The sequence below is a fragment of the Haemaphysalis longicornis genome, unplaced genomic scaffold (assembly GCF_048455015.1).
Source record: "Haemaphysalis longicornis isolate Haplotype H1 unplaced genomic scaffold, Haemaphysalis longicornis Haplotype H1 scaffold_3, whole genome shotgun sequence".
Lineage (NCBI taxonomy): Eukaryota > Metazoa > Arthropoda > Arachnida > Ixodida > Ixodidae > Haemaphysalis > Haemaphysalis longicornis.
In genome coordinates this window covers 8,644,275-8,660,093 of record NW_027526335.1, presented here as the reverse complement: position 1 = coordinate 8,660,093, position 15,819 = coordinate 8,644,275, and the positions used below count along the sequence as shown (strand labels likewise).

The window sequence follows — 15,819 nt, the reverse complement described above, 5'->3', positions numbered from 1 at the left end:
CATGCGCCACAGTAATAGGATCACATGTACGCATATGCGTAAATCACCGAAACGCCCGAAAAAAGATTTCTCGTGTAAATAATAAAGGGAATGCGCATTTGCCCGCGCATTGCGATGCCTGCAAGAGCCCACTTCTGGGTGAGATTAAGATTCTGGGTAGGAGCAGAGATGTGACAGCACGGGAACTCTTGGAAGTTTTCTATATCAAGCAAAAAGGCGATAACTGTATCGGCGATACATCGGTGGTACTGCTTAACTCTGATAAATCTTTTTTCGAGCGTTTCGGTGATTGACGCAAATGCCTTCTTGTGATACTTCTACTGTGGCGCATGCTGCGCATGCTCCAGTTGTTTCCATATTTACTGGCTCCGGCAGTGAATAAAGTTCAGTTGAACGTTAGCACTTGTCCCGTCTCCTTTCTTGTGTACTGTTTGGTTTTTAGCGCTAAACATATTTTTAAGAAGCCATACACAAGCGTATTGGTAGGAAGACGGATTCAGGGTCAGTGAATGTAGCTTGACATCAAGGTATGAATACTCCAGGGCCATTGATTATATACTTCCTAATACATATTCCCTAGTATTCTAAATTCCTCCTCCACTCGAGCCTCGAGTCGAGGAGAACATTGAAAGCGATTTCCGCAAGTAACCGCATTGCGGCATCCCACTCGGCTGAGCCGAGGAAACACATGGAGTGGAGGTCAGACTCGTTGCGGCCAATCGAGTACTATACAACGAACTAAGTATTATCGGCTTCACTGCTATATAAACAAATGCATTGCTCGAAACACTCTTTTTCAGGTAGAGTACAAGCAGGGTGATATCTAAGTGTGAAGACCTTAAGATATTTTATTAAGAGAATCTGATGCAGCGAAGGACTGACACGTTGTGTTACAGACAGACTGACGGGTTCTCTTGCCGAGTCCTCATATTGTGACAATGGTTACGAATGTGGACTGATTAGGGTTTATTTACAAGGCAAACTGGAGCCCAAAGATGATACCCCACTCGTAGCCTTAGAGACGACGACGACGATGATGGTGATGATGATGATGATGATGTTCCTTGGTAAATGGCACATACCCAAGCAAGGGATTGGCCAAACATCGGAGGTGTAAATGGCACATACCCAAGCAAGGGATTGGCCAAACATCGGAGGTATGAAAAAAATCTCATTTATTTGCAGGCTCCTGTAAACAGAAAATTTAGCGCGGTTGCGCGTCTGGCGTTCTTCCTTCCCTTCCAGTTGTTTGCTGATGCCTGACGTCAATGTCAAGCCAAGGCGCAAGTTGAAAACAGGGATGCGAGGGTGGTCGCAATATGAATGCTTGCGCATTCGCAAGACATACTCCTGTGAAACCCAACTAATTTATTTTACTCACAAATTACATCAAATTTTAGATAGGTCCTCGCAGGCTGACTGCATATTTTTAGATTTTTCAAAGGCATTCGATAAGGTTTCACACGGGCTACTGCTTCATAAACTAAATCAATTAAACATTGACAGAAGTTTGTTGACGTGGATTGAATATTTTTTGACTAACCGTTCGCAGTTTGTTGTCGCTAATCAATCTTGCTCTCCATTCAGCCCTGTTTATTCAGGTGTACCGCAGGGTTCAGTCCTTGGGCCCCTCTTGTTTCTTATTTATATTAATGACTTGCCTTCTTTGTTAAAATCTAATGTCCTTTTATTTGCTGATGACTGTGTTATTTTCCGCGAAAGAACCTCTGATAACGACACTACCATTTTTCAGTCTGATTTGAACTCTGTTGTTAATTGGTCTAAAAATTGGCTAATGGAACTCAACACTAACAAATGCAAGACAATGCGTGTTTCTCGTACTAAGACCAACCCAACACAATATTCTCTTAGCAATGTCCAATTAGAATCAGTTGCTTCCTACAAATACCTTGGCATTCACATTACCATGAACTTAACCTGGAACCTTCATATTGAGCATATTGTTAACCAGGCTAACCGCATGTTGGGTTACTTGCGCCGCAACTTCTTTACAGCTCCTTCATCACTCAAATTATTGCTTTACAAAACATTAGTTCGTTCGAAACTGGAATATGCATGCTCAGTATGGGACCCATGTCACGGAAAACTTATAACTGCACTAGAACTTGTTCAAAATAATTCTGTTAGATTTGTGCTAGCCAACTACCATCGAACCGCGAGCATTACTACACTCTAATCCTGGTAACCCATAATGTAACTTCTAAAGGGATGTAACCTATAAAATAAAGGTTACAATGGATCCATTTTGATGTTTTCTTCATCCCAGTCCATTCTAAGGGTTACAAGCGGGAAGTTAAAAGCGGTTTATAGGTTACATTAATGATTTATAGGTTACATCAACAAAATCTGTCATGTAACCTTTACGTTGTAACCTATAAAACGCCCTGTAACCTATAAGAGATGCTCGTCGCGCCTTCTCTCCAGGCGGCCGTTGGTTTCTCTGTTGCATGACGGGATATAGAGAAATGGCGGCGCCCGCAGGTCCGGTGGCCGCGTTTTCGCGCCACTCGAGCCTTTTTACCGCTGTGATACCCCTACGATGAAGCGAGGATGGCTGTTACAAGACTTATTTGTCGGCGTGAGTCGCGGAGGCTGCGGCGAGCCCATTTGTGACTGGCAGCGCTACACGGCCCGTTCTTCTACGACCAGCGTCAAGTTCGCATGTTGGACCGATGCCCCGGCGCCAGTGAAAGCGAACTCGGTGAGTATACTCCCGCAACGGTTTCCGTGTTTTCATTGGATGTATCTTTTCGCTGGGGGCTTTTCAATTTGAAATTGCAGCATTCGAGAGGGATTTTCGTTACCCGACTGGTTGCTTCGCTGGACGCTTTCTGTTGCCCGCGACGGCAATTGAATGAAATCACGGGCTTGCGTTCGCTGCGTCAGATTAGAGCGGACGATCGTGAAAGCCCGTACATTATAACAGATAACGGCGCTCGTGGCCTGCTTTCTGCTCTGCGCGCCTTCGTCATGTGTTGAGCGTTTTGTTTACGCTGTTGGCTGCATCGGGCGCACTTTTTTCCCAATAAAGTCTTATATTATCGCGCTATTCTCTGGGTATTATCATTTTGTTTCAGCAATCGGGAAATATTCATTTTTCTCGCTGCATATATTCGGCATTGTGTCTAGTTTATTGGTCTTGTAGTAATACATCCGGATAAACGCAAGGTGTGTGCTGCAGAAAAGTAGTCCACTAAATGCTGCCCGAAATTTCTAAACTCACTTCTGTCCAGCGCAAGCCTCTTTTTTTGTGAAAGTTTGCCTTACCGCACAATAAAGAGTTTTTATATCTATAACATTCTTCATTTTTGTCATTCTTTTCCTTGAGTGGGTAAATTTGGTGTTAGTCATTTTGAGGTAGCGGGGCATTGTCACCATGTTATGTGGGTTTATTATTCCCATTCGCACAAATCAGTCGTTTATTTATTCGCGTGGTATTGCAGGGCAAATGGTTGTCTCGCGTTATACTAGTGTAGTGCAGTAAAGCGATTTACAGAATGGTGGTATGTATGAGCCAGCATGCAGGCTGCTTGATTGTTGTTGTTTTTTGATGATACAGAAATTGTGACGAATTACACAGAGACAAGTGCAGGTGTAAAAATGGGTGCTGCACCCTCATCGGTTCCTGGCTGTTGGAAAAGTGTGGTTGCATCTGGCTACCTATGCTATGACTTATGAGCACTATTGTTTTTCTTGCAGGCAGTGTTCCTTGAGCTGACAATCAGGACTCCCCTGCGTATGACACAAGTTGAAATGAAGTCTGATTTCCGTGGAAACAACGGTATGAAAATGCAATAACTAAAACTCATTCATTCAAATATTCTTTGTAAAGATGGTACCCAGGCCTGCGCAGACAAAAGTATGATTCACTTGTAAAAATGCGAGGCCTTACTTCAAGTGTTATGATGTTATATTTCGTATCTTATTTCGCCTCATGTTTAATGACTCTTTCTATCAGTTCGTTACTACATGAACTTTATGAATTCACATAACGATTTCCCCAGCATGGAGCTTTGTAGTTTTTCAGTTTTTGCAGAGCCAACAAGAACTCTTTTTCGAAAAGAGCTCTTTAAGAAAGCTCCAGTTGTTAGTGAGGGCTTGTGCTGTGTTCTTTTCTTCGTCTTGTCAAGTTTGGGGTCTTCTTTCATTATGAATGTATACCAACTGCCCAGCTCTAAAGCCTATTAAATTTTAACCCAAGTAACCCTTTGATTCATTACAGGTACAGACCTCCCGGGAATGCCACTTGAAGATCGGTGCAAGTTCTAGATGTATCCTATCCCACAACACATTTCAACGAAGAAAAAATGTAAGTTGTCGATTCCTTTTTACGAATAGCCGAGGAAGAAACCACCGGTAGAAGAACACCTTACTAAAGTGAAAAACGTTTCGGCTTCCACGTGGGATCCTCGTTCAAAATGAAACTGCCAGTACAAGGGGGGGGGGGCGGAGGCAGATGTTTAAGTACAGCGAAAAATGTGACGCAGACGGCGTCAGCAACGTGAAAGCACGTTTCCTGGGTTTAGGGTGACGTTCGCTCTGTTGCGTGTAGTAGTTGATTCCACATGAAGGTGCGGAAATGTTTTTGCTTTCTCTTTTGCAAACGTATGTGAGTTTATCTCGTAGCCCAAAGTTTCTGCCTGTTCTGGGTGAGCATGCAGAAACATTTCGCGAGATAAACAGGAACACGGCACGATTAAAATTCGGGAAGGTTGGCCGATATGACTATAGTGGCTTCGCGTTGTTGTGAACAATGAGGCCAAATTACTCTGTGTAACGATTACTGAAATGATGTGAAATTATTTGAAAGGTCTAATTCACTCCTTCTCTGGTGTGGCCTTTCATTTCATTCTCTGGTCTCCATCTTCATTTTCGTGCAATATAGTTTTCGTACTTCACATGCCTGTGATTTGGTTGAGGGGCTTATGGTACACTGGATTTTGTTCTTTTTCTGAAATTTTCTGTAGATGGCTCTTCAAGGTGGGGAAATCCAAGTGACGGCCCCTCACATATATACCTCCATCTGCGGCAGCAGGGAACAAGTCATTCAGATGACCTCGGGGAAATCTTCAGCGTGCCCTGATTTTGTGCCTGCTTGTGTACTACGTAAATTGCGAAGCTTATCTCTGAATGTTTCCAAGCGCCTTTTTTCATGCAGGAAATTATAGATCCCATTTAAAGTTTGTCCAAAAGACAGATTACAATTGGCCTATAAAGTTGTTAGTGCTGCATAAAAAACCATAACTTGGCGTGGGAATCACAACTCAGGTGGAACTGTAAAGAGGTACCTAAGAGGGAAGTGTAAATATGGATTCGCAAAGACAAGTGAATTCCAGTGTAATATTAGACTCTCAGTGAAACAGAGAATGCAGGGAACATAGCCATAAACACTGCTTTGTATAAACAGTGAATTTGTAATAAATGTTCTTTCTACTTTCCCACATTCTGTGTTTTTTCTGTGGGGAACCATGACAATAACGCTGTACTGGGAAAGTGCACCTCTGAGAACCATCTTATATATGTAGCTCAAACTCGAATTCGTCTGAAATTGTTCAATTGCAGTACCAAACAATTTGAAATACTTTGCATACATCAAATATTGAGGTAAAGAATCTGTATATTTGGCCATGTTTGTGAAGCTGTTCACGTAACATTTATTAAATAGGTTAAATAAGGATATATGAATAAACCGAGTTTTACCTGGAAGTCTAAAGCAATATAGGAAACACCAGTTCGCCCAGGAATCCGCACTGGTCTAATATTCATTAAGGAACGATAATTACATTACGGTGGTTCGCTGCTTTGCTTTTTAATAAATAGCCCACAGGTGTTTCATAATAATAAATGTGAATGTTCAAAACTGCTGATGCCAAACTTTTTAAAATGTGCTCGTGTTAAATGCGCAAATATGTGTGCATGTACTGCAATTCTCTTTTGATAATCATGGCCTAAGTTGTCAGACAAGAATTTTGGGCTTAAGGCTATGTTATAACTTTGGCGTCCTTTTGAAGTATGCTATCAAGTGCATGTTTCCACTAAAGCTTGGTTTCACACTAAAGCCTAATGTTGTTTAACTAAAGCTAAAATTCATACCCGCAATTTATTAAAAGACCTATCATGCATGTTTGATTCTGGTTTCTTAAACGGCACAAAGCTGATGCGAACATTAAATTTAGTTATGCCTGTTTATAAGACTTAAGCGTTGCCAATACTCACAAAGATTTTTGGGTGACAACCTTGGTAACGATTATCGAACAGGTAATGCAATGCATATATATTAAGACAACATCTTCCAGCTTTTTAGTACCGCAATTTTAGGAATTATAAAAGTTACCTCTCTTTTAGCCGCAGCAGTGTGGCCGGCAGTTTGTTCAAGGGACGGACAAAAGACACCCGACGCAAAAGTTTAGACGGTGCAATGGACAGCATGGTCGCACATATCGTCTTCCACTAACGCGATATTTGTTTACCACGCGGGAAAGGCGCCTTTGGGCGTCGCCGCAGCGGCGCCGGCGAAAGCGCGCCTGGCGCGCAACATGACACCTTCCAGTTGTGTGACCTTGGACGGCGGTAGATGTAACTTATATAAAGGTATACATGCTGAAAGCGGCAAAGTAACCGATAACTGAGTAACCCTTACGTGTATACGTATATAAGGGTTACGAAGATATAGGTTACATTTGTACCTTATAAATTATAGGTTACAAAAATTCGAAAATGTATACCTCTATTAAGGGTTACCCAGCTTAGAGTGTAGAATGAAATCTGATTTAGCCCTCCCATCTCTCTCCACTAGGCGTCAAATTGCACGACTAACTATTTTTCATAAGCTGTATCACCACCCCGTTCTGCGTGACGAGCTTATACCTAGGCCACATTATCAATCCCGTCGCGTTGACCATGAGTGCAAAGTTGGAATTGATATATGCAAAACAATGCATTGTTTTCATTCCTTCTTGCCCCGGACAAGTCGTGACTCGAATCGCCTTCCTTTTGACACTGTATCTATTAATGACGTACACCAGTTTCGAAATGTTCTAGCTAACATTGTATAATCACTTCTTCTAATGTTTGGTTTTGATGAGTCGCAGTTGCAATTTTTAATTACATTGTGTTAATGATTTTATTGTATGTTGTATCTTAACGTCTTTGTGCTGTTTTTTTTGTTGTTGTTTTTTATTTCAGTGCTCTCACACACTCCCCTCTGTAATGCCTTTGGCCCTGAGGGTATCATAAATAAATAAATTAAAAATTCATCCGCCCTTCTTTTCTGTTTCCATCCATGGACGCACCTACGCACAAAAAAGCACGTTGGTTTGTAATTTGCGATTGAGCATAATGATACTTGGACTAGAGTTTTACTCTAGCGGACAAATATGGGGCTGTCCACTTCCCCCAGTAGAAGCCCACGTATTAACAGCAGACGGGAATTCCACACTATGCATAACTTCACTGAAATCTACCGTATTTACTCGCATAATGATCCCACTCGCGAATGATGGCACCCCTGAAATTCGTCGTCAAAATACTTTTTTTATTTCCCGTGCAATGATCGCACCCTGAACTTGCCGCAGCCATATGTCGTATGTGGGCCAAGTCTAGCTGACGATGGTCGTGCTTACATATGTTTCCACTTCTTTCAAAGCGGACATGGCAACGTTAATGCCGCAAACTTTCCGATATTAGCGATATCGGCAAGCATGAGTTCATTATTGGTGTGGAAGAAACTCTCACTAAATCCACGTAATGTACCCACAAGAGAAAGAAAGAAAAAAACGCGCTCAGCTTGCTGTGTCGGCAGCCGTGTCTGTTTTGATGTCCCGCACTGCGACAGCAGCAGCCACTTACTGGTAGACTTGTTCTCACCTCGCAGGAAACTCGTTCCGGCGCGTTCCCTAATTCATAAAAACACTGCGGCTGGCGGTAGGCCGTGGAGTTTTTATTACGTTTTTATTTATTGTGGTTAATATGTTCATGAGACCTATCGTAAAAATTCTGACCTGCAACTTACTTGTGTTTTCTGTGCTGAAACTTTTTTCCCAATAAATTTACCTCGCGTAATGAACGCACCCCTAAATTTGCATCGTATTTTTGGAAAAAAAAATGGCCGCGTATCTGCTCCTTTCGTTGCAAATGTCGTCAAAAGACGATAGTCTTTATCGACTTTTGCCAAGTAAATGCCTCCCTTCGCTTTCCGCTCACCTCTCGTGTTGTTCCTCTTGCGTCGCGTTCCTCCTAAGGTAAAGACGCCAAAGGTTTGCTTAATCATTTTAAAATTCCCGCGTTCCACTGCTCCAAACCGGGTGTCGATGCCAATGCTGCCGTACGGCGAAGACGCGCGTGAATCGAGGCGCCCTACTTCAACGTTTATAGAACCGCGTTTCCCTACTCCACGTGCGTTGCAAGCAGAACGTGGAACCTATCTAATGGAACCTTGCGTAACTGTTGCTGGTTGATTTCTTAAAATGGCGCCAGAAGCTATAGTGGCGCGGGCGACAGCAGGCGACGGCGGAGTGAATTTTTTTTCTGCAGTTGATTAAATATTTAATTTCACAAAAGTCAAGCATGTATGATTTTTAATAAAGGAAAACTGCAAGTATCACTTCTCTATTAATTTGTTTTCTTATATTTGCGTAATGTCTTGTTCTTCTTCAACAATGTTGACAAGTATGAACATTACACCGGACTTAGACGGATAGATTTAGCTGTGAATATATAAGACTATTGCGCAGGCATTGTTTTACTTTGGCTGGGTGGCTGAATCGAGTCACAGACAGACAGACAGACAGGCAGACAGACAGACAGACAGACAGCCAGACATACATACAGACCATAATTTATGGGTTTAAGTAGCCCAAGAAAGACTATCGTCTTTAAAAGTGCAATAATTACGCGAGCAAATACGGTACGTAGTTATGAAAAAGACGCGCGATGTTAGAATCGTCTAAGCGGCTAATTGTCATACAATTTCTTTGGCAACAGCTTCGATTAAACAAGTGTTACATTCGTTTCCTGTAACCATACTCCCTCGGAGACGGATTTGTATATTGACAGCAGCAGGGAATTCTGTAAAGCTTACAACTTCAGCATCAGCTCCAAATTAAGACAAATAAGTGAAACTCAGCGGGGTGATAGCGTTGTCCGACGAACCAATTTCAGTGGGATTTTTTTTTTCAGTGTGTCGGCAATGTATTGAGAGGTACAATGCATTCTCCAGAAAACTGGTTTTGCCGCAAGATCCGATTTTGTCGGTGCGACATTTTTCTACGCACCGTCGACGCACGCAGTTTTGGTCAGAGCCTAGCCTATACAGCGTCTACAGAGTGGTGACCTGGGCTCAGCCATGTTGAATGGTGTGACGTCACTCGCCATCAATGGCCTCCAAGAACGCGTTTCCCGCCGTGGCCTTGAATAGTGCCGAGGCGCCTCCGCGAGCGCTCGAGTGGATTTATGGCCGATTTGTGAAATTATTTTCGAGGGTCGCTGTCCATGGGAACTTGTCGAACGACTAGATATTGCGCGTCAACCTTCAGAGGCTACTTAGTCCCAAGAAATGGCCCATGAAACTTCTTAAAGGGCTGTTCTGACTGGCACCCATCGCTAGAGCTCCTGTTCAAGCGTTTCAGAGCTGTTTGGAGGCATTTTTTTCTTTTTCTACGTACAGAGAAACCAGGCATATCAGGGGTCGGCAGCCTGCGGCCCGCGGGAAAGTATTACGCGGCCCCTGGCACGACATCAGAACCCCGCTCCCTTTGTCGATTCCCATCCGAAAGCTGACATGCCAATTTTAACTTCAAATGGGGTTTTACGGGAACGGGAACACAAATAAGGCTAAAGCTATTATTTTATTTCGCCCCCAACACCCCTCCACCCCTAAAAAAATCTACTTTTGATAGCATGCGGTACAGCGATTCAGCGATAGAGGTAGTCACTGCGTACGGTGATGGGAGCGGCCGCAAAGACAGAAGGTTCAACAGCAAATCAATGGAAGGTCCAACAAGGCTTACGCCTTCACATTCTTAGAAACTGCTAAGCATCCCCGTATTTTATTTAGCTTCTTAAGGAATTTTTTTTTCTTTTTGTGGGGAGGGGGAGGAGGCGGGGATTGTGTTGCTACCAAGTATGAAGGTCGTTTTACGTCCCAGTATAACCCTTTGCCCTTTTAGAGAAATAAGATTCGGAGCAGCGAAAGACACAGACGGTGAAAAGGACGGGACGGGTGCCCGTCCCGTCCTTTTCACCGTGCGTGTCTTTCGCTGCTCTAAATCTTAATTCTGTAATATCGACCAACTCACGCAGCAACAAGTCTTAGTGATGCCCTTTTAGCGTGGTTGTATTGGCAGCTGGTCGAACTACTTTGAGAAAAAAAGAAGAGCGTGCATGAAATTTTACCCTACTGTATTCGTCGCCTAGAAATATTGTGTCTGTTTTTGTCTTGCAACCGAGGTATGAAGCGGGTCTGGAGAGGAAGTACCAACATGATTGATCTTTGGCGCGGCCAGTGCCATTAGGTCCTCCTTTAGTGCCCACACCCACTCGTACCATCATGCGGCTCGCTGTTGGGAACCGCCTTTTTTCCTCGGTAATAAAGTCCACCTTCGACACAGATCGATGCCTGCTTCCCCCCGTAAAGATAGACATATAAATGCATCGGCCGTGCTCATTTTAGCTATAATTATGCTCGTAGTGTCATCGAATCTCCAACAAAAAACTCTCGTGTTCGCCATGAACGCCATAGACGGAACACGCCATAGCCGGGAAAAAACATTTTGTAGAATGGATGGTGAACGCTTCGTTGCCGCAATGACAGCTCAACATTTCCCCAGTCGCGCTCATTCCATATCGTGATTGACATCATATAAATGACCACGTTTAATGAACGTTCACTTCCTCGTCTTCAGGACAAACGAGCAGTTCTTGACGACCAGCTAGCTTCGTGGATATACGATCACGCTTTATGTGTGGTTTACTATAAAGGATGTTCTTCACGACTTCAAACGTGCTGAACAAAGATCAGTACTGGTGAAAGATTGGCAATCTGTGTAGGAAATCCACGAGCCCGGGCTTGGAGTGAGGCACTCGCATGAAGAAAACAAGTGTGATGATTAGAGGCCAGAAATTTAGGCAAAATGCGTATTTTTTACTTGAGTCCCCCTATTAAGCCTATTTTACATATGAGCATAAAATAAGGAAAGGGGGGCATTCTAAGCAATAGTTAATTGTGCCTGTAAGTGACTCTTCTGACTAAATGGGTTTTTTAGCGCCTATTTCGAATATATGAGTCTATATGGGCTTTTTGTCACATAAAAATGCATTTTTAGTGTTGCATATGCTTTATTTGTTTTTGTAGTCGATAATCTACAAGGAATGTTCTCGCTTCATAAGCCGGCAACCAGGTGTTTGCTGCATGCCGAATGCGACAAAATTCCGTGCGCCGTGCAAAACGCGTCTAGAAACACAAACCGTGCTCCAGCCACCGCCTCCACGACCTCGCCCCACAGGTCAAGCCGCCAGAGTCCCGTACGTAGGAACACCACGGAGCCAACCTCAGCGACCTCACGGAGCCAACCTCACCCTGTCCACACGAGCTGTTTTGTTCTATGTCCTTCTGACTCGCTGTGTACGCGGACCAACGGCGAAAACATTTTCCGATGTGCCCTGTCCATGGAAAACGCAATAAAAAACTAGCAAAGAAGAAAATAAATCTTACACAGCCGTGCAAATGCCACTTAAGGTCAGAGACGCCTCGTAGGGGAAAACCAGGTGGAAACCTGACACACAAGCGTTTTAAGGTGACGCCACGAACACGTGCCCAGTCATTCGCAGACCAGGGGTACACCGCTGGCCGTCAAGATGCAACACGAGTAGGACGAAGAAGGAACCAGAAACGGAGTTTATAGGAATGAGCATCTCGGCATATTTCAAGTACTCTAGTCATGACAGCCGACATTTGCCGTGCGGGGTAACCTCCGAGGGCATTTGGAAACCTAGCAATAAAAGAATTAGTTGCAAAGAACCTTGCATGCAGTCTAATAATAATAATCTGTATATAGCGAATGATGTTATTCTCGCAGCTCCGCTGGTTATCTGATCCTGAAAAACAAAAGTGCTCATTCATTTGTACGGAATTATTGCACTTACCTGTGCTATCCATGGAATTCTTCGGTGTTGTGAAGATTTGAGGACGTCGTTCTGCTCTGTAAACGCATAAATACCTGCAGTTCAGATCTTTATTCGAGGCGCAGTTGTGTCTTCACGCAGCAGTTATTAATTGTGCCTCTTTCACTTCAGCCCGTTGTTATCATTTAAAAAACTCGGCTTAGATGCGAAAACTGCAGCAAAAACACTCACATCTGGTATTAACAGCTTCTCAGTCGACAAAAGCGTCTCAGCCCAAACTATTTTACACCGCGCTACATTTGAACATGACTTGGAACATTCGTGTGCTTATTTCACACTCTTAGCAGAACGCACTTCCGCAGCTGAGAGCTTGGGCGCCACTCTCACTAAGAATGCTGAGCCCATTTCAAAGGCCCGGGACAGATCCACTACATCTCCGAAAGACCAGTTGCTAATAGGGCCATTACTGTCTGACTTTCTGCCATTCTGTCTCACATAAAATTCGTAGATACCCTGTGCCTAAAGAGGTGCCAAATGTTCTAAACGGCAAACATTCTGATATTACAATTGAAATCAGGCCATGGAGCCTTTCGAAGCACAAGCACGCTCCCTTAAAGGGGCCCTGAAAGGCATTTTGAGCATACTAAATGAAGTAGCGCAATCGTTAGATTGGGTCGTCAAGGTCATCTGGGCCAAGTATTACTCTTTTACGCGCAGCGGAAAGCTCACACTTTTGTTGCAAAGTTTGTCGCTTTTTTCTCACCCTTTCCTTCGTATTTCTGGACGCCGCCATCTTCACATGTCTACATCATCGATTCCCAGATGTTCGTCATGAGCTAGACATCCTGCTATTGGGCGGCTTTTTCACGCACTTCCGGCAAAGAGATGAGTCGTCTGCTCAGCGTCGACTCGCCGGCTGATCCGCCAGGGGAGTGTCGGAGTGCTTGAACATTTTACGACAAAGGAAACAAGTGTAAACAAACGCTTAACCGTTCGTATTGAATGCAACACGGCCATAACACGACATGGATATTCTCTTACCGGAGTACGTTCCATAAAGAAAGCGTTGCAGCCCCGTGGCACTTCTTTCGTGCAATCGCAGAGAACGCCCTGAGCCGAATGCCCGGGTTTGACGGATACATTTTTTTCCACTTCAAAACAATCCAGAGATGCGTTTCGAACGAACACAACGTCACAACATGCGTTGCAAGTCTGAACCGCGATTGACAGACGACGGGTTGCCTCCTCCTGCCCGTCGTAAATTCGGCACTCACCTCGCGCGTGGTTTGCGGGGACGAACAGCAAGTCACTTCACACTGGCGCGCAAGCCGAGATGGCTTTTAGCAACGCACACTGCACATACCCCATGCGAGGTTGAGTCGTACGTCGCTCGAGAAAGATAATCCAGACCACGGGAAGCACTATCCACCCGCAGAAGCACAACGTCGCATTTTATCGCGAAACAAAGGCGTCCACAACACACACACCATCGCCTCCTGTAATGCCAAACGCATCTCACACTTCCTAATGAGAGTGAGTGGTACGCCTGCAGTGCCCACATGTCGCGAGGTGGGCCCCCGAGCTGAACCGGGATCACGCAACTGTAACTGACTTCTGGGGCGGTTTGTGCCTTGTTGCCAAGGCAACCGATGTTTGAGATTGTCAAAGAAAGGCGCTCGCTCCAGCGCTAGAAAGCTCAGAGCCGCGCCGGAGCATGTTTTGCCAACATTGCCGCTCTCCACCACGCGTCGCCCCAAGCTGAACTGGTCACATGATTGAAGCGTTTTGTGCACGGGTTCTGTATCGGTTTAAAATGTCTTTTTCACATGGCGCCGGCAGGAATTACCACCACCGCAAAATAAGTCCCGGCACCAGCGGGGCCACATCTGATACGGCGCTTTTTGGATAAACAGTGCGCGGTGCATGAAAGTGACCGAGCGCAAGATCCTCCCCAGCGGCTGCGAGTTCGCCGCCTATTAAAAGTCACGTGCTGCACTGCAGCAACGCACACCGCGAAAGGGCAAGGCCAGGCCACCGCACACATGCGGCCAGATTTTTCGTTCGCTTATCCATCCTTGAGCGGAGTGCGGAATTCATGGTGTCAACAAAACTTGCCCGTAGCAGACGGCAGTCGGATGAGCGTAATGCGGAAGTACGTCACCGCTGACTAGCGCAGCATCATGGGAGGGAGTGCTCGCGCGCCGTCAACAGTTGAAAAGAGGAGGAAACGCGGCGCGACGATAATGCGCGGTTTTTTATTTACGATTTCTCAGCTAATACTCATCGCTTTGACAAAATTCTTGCGGGAGGAGATTGCTAATACATTGTCTTATTTGGTTACATGTACATCCATGCATCGGCGGAAGGTATTTCAGGACCCCTTTAAATCAGTGAGCGTGGAGCGTTGCTTTTTTGCACACAATTATCGGCTGAAAGAAGCTACCACTTTAAGCAGCCAATCATTGCGATGACTCTAGTTTTTCATGGATTTTAAGCCTTTATTTTTTTGTCGAATCACCGTGCATTTCACGTAAATCCACTAAAAATGCAACTCCTTTGTAGCTCGTTTTCACGAGGAAAATACAATTACTTTCCCACAGCACAAGGCTTGTCTGCTGCTCTTATTACAAGTCAAAATTTCTTGTAAAATACGGTGCTGACGTAAACACAGATTAGCCTATATGTGCCTAAATGACAGCATTTGGTGCCTATATTTGCTTGAATGGCAATTTTCAATGCATATTATAGGCGCCTAAAAACTTGAGTTTTTGTGCCTAAAGTTGCCTTTGATAATGCGATTTTCCCAGTTTTACGATACATTTGTGACGTACAACGCGAGATGTGGATGACATGATGAAGGATTAGAAGTGTGTTATTTACCCGGTTTACAAAGATAACAATAAATATGAATCAAAGTAAAAGCAAAGTGCAAGCAAAGAAAATTTGAATCTGGTTTTAAGTGAAGTACAAACAAACACACACAAACACACAAACAAACAGACAGACAGACAGACAGACAGACAGACAGACAGACAAAACAAACAAATAAATAAATATATGTGTGTGCGTGAGTTCGTGCGTTCATGAGTGTGTGCGAGTGTGCGTGCTCATGTGTCTATGTGTTCGTGTACGTGCCTGTGTGCGCCTGTGGCCGAGTGTGCGAGTGTGCGCGTGTTATTCCTTGATTAATACCCCAGCCTAGTTATTTCTGCTCCAGGACGAAGCCCTTCCGGATATTAGGGTTTTCAGACATTAGGCGGAGCGAAAAGGGGGAATGGGGGTTACGTGGGGTGAGCATAAAAGAATAGCGAAAAGGAAAGGAGAACGTTTAAGCTTCAAAATTGAGGGTGGAGATTTTTTGTCTGATATATTTGTTTCATTTATTTAAAGATATTTATTTTATTTCAACTCAATAATATGCGCAAAAATAGTGTGCGATGATCCACACTACCTTGAACGGTTAATAATTCCTTTGCTGCTTTATAATCAAATACTTCTAATTTTATTTGGTGGTACAGGTTACGCGAAACACCGTTTATATTTAGGTCGCGCACGCATGTCTCTGGCTCGCTGCGCTCGTGAAAGCTACCGGACGAGACTCCGGACGACAACGCAACAACGGCACGTGGCAGGGCGTTTCATGAGTCCCGGCGTCGTTGCGGGCGCGGTAAACGAATT

At 44.3% G+C, this 15,819-nt stretch overlaps 1 long non-coding RNA gene across 1 annotated transcript; it reads left to right on the top strand.

Annotated features, from left to right (window-relative positions):
- Positions 1–2,194: 2,194 nt before the first annotated feature.
- Positions 2,195–5,764, top strand: LOC144173918 (uncharacterized). The gene is made up of 4 exons (XR_013323402.1): positions 2,195–2,722; positions 3,721–3,802; positions 4,244–4,330; positions 4,989–5,764. It is a non-coding gene; the product is annotated as an uncharacterized LOC144173918 (long non-coding RNA).
- The last annotated feature ends 10,055 nt before the right edge of the window (positions 5,765–15,819 follow it).